The following is a 5593-nucleotide window of genomic DNA, read 5'->3' as shown; positions in this document are numbered from 1 at the left end:
CGTTCTTGAGCCTTCTGTGTTGTTTTTTTTTTTGTCCCCCTCCCCTCCTCTCCCACTGTATTGCTGCCACAAAGCTCACAAATGTGTTTATGCATTGCACTTCCCACACATCATCTGTCGCTGTTCCTGGACATCTTTGGTGTCTGACGCCGCTGATATAAAAGGAGTCTGTTTATTCTAGACGACTACATGCAGGGAAAGATTTGTGCGGACAACAGAGCATGTTTCATGAAGGGGGCGAACACCTGATGAAGGTGAATTAACAGAAACAGGCTTTGAATGCGGGCGGCGGCTTAAAGTATTCAGATTCCCTCATCTTTCGCACACTTTGCCGATTTCAACTAAATGGATAAACTTCAAGAGACCAGGTCGAAGATAAAGAACAGTTTCTAAGCTTGTAAAGAAGAACCAAAAGGTCTCTGCAGAGATGGAAGAACCTGGCAGAAGGATCTTAACATCAATCAAACCTGCCATTTGCCAAACTGCATTTAAAGGACTGTGAGAGCACAAGAAGAAAAAAAAACACTGATGGAAGGAGTCAAAAAACTGAACCATTTGTGCAGAACTCCCAGCACTAAATCTGGCAAACGCCACACACTTCTGCAGCGTCATGCTGTGGGGGTGCTTCTTAGCAGCAGGGAGACTGAGGGAAGGATGAAGGCAGCCAAATACAGAGAGGTCCTTGAAGAAAACTTGCTCAGCGACATGAGACTGGAATGATGACAAAAGACCCAAAGCCAACAGCCATGACAACACTGGAGCGGCTTCAACACAAATCTGACTGTCCTCAAGTGGAAGAAAGAGAGAAGCAAATCTAGGTGTGTGAAGCCTGAAGAGACTTAACCAAGAACTGCTGTCAAAGGGGTTTTTAAGTAGTGACTTACTGAACGGGTCTTCGTACTTTTGTAAGCATGAGTTTATTTCAAAAATTCTGAAAACATGTTGCAGGACTGCAGGCAACAAAGGCCAAGCTCTTGATTTACCAGTCGATCCAGTCCTCACCTATGAGCTCTGAGCAATGACTGAAAAAGATTGTGAATAAAAGCAGCCAAGATGAGTTTCCTCCGTAGGGAAATGGTGCGAGGACCTCTGACATCCGGATGGAGCTGGGAGATTCCCCGCTCCTTTGCATTCAACTGAGGTGGTTCGGGCATCTGATTAGAATGCCTCCAGGGCGTCTTCCTTTTGGGGGCTTTCCAGAAATGTCCGATTAAGCGAAAAACCCAGAAGTCGCTGGAGAGGGTCACGTATCTCATCTGGCCTTGGGATCCCCCTGGGAGGAACTAGAAGACGCTGATGGGGAGAGTGATGTCTGGAATGCAGAGCTTCCTCCACACCCCAGATAAGTGGAAGAGAACAAATGGAGGGATGCATTAAGGTGTGTTCAAACCAAAGGCAAGGCTAGTTTTACATGCAGCGCGAAGACGACACTCGCCCTGGACGTCGTTGACTGAGCAAAGCTGGTACAAAAATGTTTCAGCTTGCGTTCTGTGGGGCCTGTGTGAAGTTTTTCATACAGGAAAATAAGAACCTGGATAAAGCTTATATGAGGTGAAAAGTTTCAGTACTGGTGTCACAGAAGGTGTATTTCAAATCCAAACTACAAACTACAAGTTTTCCCCTTCAATGTGGAGTCTAACATACTTTCCCAGCCTTCTCTGCCACGCCGCCATGCACTTCTGGAAGGATTTTTCCAGGATCCTCTGCAGCTCCGTCGTCCACGTCTTCAAAACGGTTCCCCTTGATGACCCCCTTGAGCTTGGGGAGGAGGAAAAAAAATCAAACAGAGCCAGGTGGGGTGAGTAAGAAGGTTGCTCCAGCACAGCGATGTTCTTCTCAGTCAGGAACTGTGGGATGCTCAGAGCATTGTGAGCAGGTGCGTTGTCATGGTGAAGCAGCCACGACTTGTCCTGCCACAACTCTCACCTCTTCTCACTCACTAAACGAAGCAAACAGGATCTATTTTGTTGATCATCTGAAGGGGAAAACTCGATAATCCGACACTAAATGTAAAACCTTCTTTTATGTCGGATAGCAAGGCTGTCGGATTGTCAAGACGGAGGTCCAGATACAAGGAGGGCTTATAGCTGTTATAACTATGAAGTTCACATACAAGTCATATTTAATTGGAAATGTGAATGAACTCGCAAAAAAATCCGAATTGAGCATAAAGTCCCGCAGTCTGAACGTAGCCAATCTGTCGGATTGTTAAGTCACATAATAAGGCATTATCCTTATTTTGTGACATAAAATGTCATGTCTGAGTTGGAATCCAAGGTATGTTAAGGCTATTTTTCATGGGTTCCATTTGTTTTCCTAAAAACCTGTCCGATAGCAAGGTTTTTGGATTGCTAAGGGTCGGATTATCAAGTCACGACTTTCACTTTATTGTATATAATGCTTTGTGTATATAGTACTTTGTTTAAATTATTTTTATTTCTAGTATTCTTATTTTTATTCTTATTTGCACTGCTGCTATTGTCGTGTTCTTCCACACAAGTTTCGTTGTACTTCTGCACAATGACAATAAAGTCTCTTTATCTTTATCTTTTTATATCTTTTGTGACACCAGTCCTGGAACTTTACTGACACACCTCGTATTGGTTGTTTTTGACAAATAAACACATAGTGGGGAAACAAAAGTGAAAACCTGGTTCCAATTCTTTCCAAATACATCTATGTTGAAACATTTTTACTCATAACAGTGGCATGTGGAAAAGGAGAACTACTTTTCTGTTTGATTATCTGGGAAAAGGCGCAGTTGGTTAGCACTGCTGCCTCGCAGCAAGAAGGTTGCCGGTTCGCGTCCCGGTGGGGGCTTCTGCGTGGAGTTTGCATGTTCTCCCTGTGCAGCGTGGGTTCTCTCCAGGTTCTCCGGCTTCCTCCCACACAGTCCAAAAACATGTTGAGGTTAATTGGTGATTCTAAATTGTCCGTAGGTGTGAATGTGAGTGTGCTTGGTTGTCTGTCTCTAAGTGTAGCCCTGTGATAGACTGGTGACCTGTCCAGGGTGTCCCCTGCCTTCACCCTGAGTCGGCTGGGATAGACTCCAGCCCCCCTGTGACCCTAGTGAGGATTAAGCGGTGTATAGATAATGGATGGATGGATGGATTATCTGGGAAAAAAAAAGACAGATTAATGGACTTCTGTGACAGTGAAAGAAAGAAGACATCAGCCGTCACCAGCTATCATCTTTTTAATTATCTGCTGAGTTACAATCCTCCAAATGTACAACTCATGACATTTACAACAAACATTTATGTTTATAGTATTTTACGCAGTTACTATGGATACATCTCCACTGGCATGTGTCTTTAGAAGAGCACAAATCTGATAAATAACCATTCATACCTTTTAAAAAAAAAAGAAAAAAGAAAAAGCGTGGGCCCAGACCAGGAGACACACCGTGGCATGTTGACAGGGTGTGGGTACAGTGTCGGACATGCTCAGATATGCACGTTAGCAGAAATCCTTTCCACTAGAAGGACCGAACCGTCGTACGTGAAGAGAAACCCGGCGGTGCATGTTTGGCGCTCGCCGGCACAAACACAGCGGCTGTTTGGTGTCGGCGTTCAGTTACCTGTTCTCACGAGATTCCAGACTTTGCTCCACACCTGCCTACCCCCCCAAGCTGTAACATTCACAACACACACACACACACACAAACTGTACACACACACGTGTAGGAATGGTGGCAGCTTTATTTCACACTGTTCAAAACACACTCCCTGGTGTGTTTCCGGTGCCCCCTCGCCCCTGATTCTGAGATTTTTGAGGCGTTGAAACCACACCAGGGAGTGAATCTTGATGCTGGATTGCAGTAGTTCTTGTTCCAACTTTAACTTCTCCTGTTCTTGTTGCTCTTCGTGACCTACTCCACTATTTTCTGCCCATCTAAAAATATTAAAAAATTCTCTTTTATAGATATTCTTCTTGAATTCTGTTCACAGCACTACAAACAAAAGGATTTTACACATAGAAATTTGGCGAAATGTCCAACGTTGACTGTATTGATGTTAAGTAGGCAATTTTCTCAGCAACTGAGATAAAACTGTCAGCAAACACGATTTATTCAGATCAGAAAGGTGTATAACTAGTCCTGCACCAGCTTTGATATTATGTGGTTTGTGTTTACTTGAATGGAAAACACCTTCCTTGGTCAGAGTGAATCATGTTTGCTGTTTCGACCCAACTTCTAATTTTTAAACTCACAGGTCGCTCAGAAGATTGGCTAACATCTGGTGAGTTTGTGTTGAAACATTCTCACTGTCAAATTGGTTGTGAAACTTCCAGGAATCGTCAATGCAAGACCATGACGCGCAGCACGACGTCGTAAGAGCTCCTTTAAGATTTTCATCGGGGAAAGGCACACTTCACATTTCCTAGCACGACATTTTCTGGCTGCACTCAGTCTTTGAACTGACTAAGAGGTTGATTTAACTAACTCACTGCTCTGGTCTCCACTATGTCTCCTCCTCACGTGATTCTCTTTCAGCGATGGGCTGGAAGTCGGTGGAGCCTCTAACTTCACTGTACAGCTGTTGAATGTAGGGGGGGGGAATGTGTTTGGACAACTGTGCAATTAAAACTCTAAAATCTAAAGAACAAGTGCAAAAAAAAAAAAAAAGAAAATGTACAAGACTGGAGGTGTCAGTAGAGGAGGGCAGGCTGTACTTTGGAGTATGCGAGCGGTGGAGAGGTAAAATGAACACTGGCACACCTTCAACAGGACTAAAACATGCACAGTTTCTAGTCAATTTATACTCGAGCTACATGGGACACGACTGGGCACATCATGGATGGCTGTTCTCTTTTTAAAAAATGAAAGAAAAATCACGACAGGAACGTTTTTTTGTTTTGTTTTTTGTTTTTGTTCTTTTGTGCACATTTTCACTGGTGGGTTACCGGCGGATGGTATCACAGCTATGGTCGTAAAAGAGTGTCGTCTCTTAATCTATTGCGTTAGGCTGTCTATGGCGCCTCAGCTCCCGTGGAGCTACTTGTAGCAGAAGATGCATGCACAAGTAGAGGTGGGACTAGGGTTAGACTGATGGATCAAACAAAAACGTACCGGCATGTCAGCGGTGGCAAATCACTCCATTGAGCGTTTGACACGACAGCATAAAGGGTATCTGTAAAGTCTGTAAAGCCTGAAATGAAGCCTGCCTCACCCTAAAGGACCTGCTAACCCACCCAAATAAATCTCAATATTATGGCTTTCAGAGGAGAGTTTTGGTGTCCCATGGTAGTCGACTAAAAACAGTTTCAGAGGCTTTTTTTACTGTAACAAATACTCAATTGTTGGTGGATTCTTGCCATTCAAAATACAAACAAAATCAGACAATGATCAGATTTGATGATTTGTAAGCACAGAGTATTGCACATCAGTCTAACCCTAGCGGAGGTTCTGTGGGGCGGAGAGTCAGGGATAGAGACATGGCTGGATGTCTGGCTGGCAGTTAACGCGACATGGTACCTTGGCACATGACGATGGGGCACAGGGGAGAGCAGTCATGAGGTGTCATCGGGTGATTAGGTGGTCAGGCAGGCATTCGGGTGGGTGGGTGTTTTGTGTGGGTGGGGGGGGTTTTGT

This window comes from Stegastes partitus, unplaced genomic scaffold, assembly GCF_000690725.1.
Source record: "Stegastes partitus isolate 25-593 unplaced genomic scaffold, Stegastes_partitus-1.0.2 Scaffold524, whole genome shotgun sequence".
NCBI classification, from domain to species: domain Eukaryota; kingdom Metazoa; phylum Chordata; class Actinopteri; family Pomacentridae; genus Stegastes; species Stegastes partitus.
Note: the sequence above shows the minus strand (reverse complement) of the source record.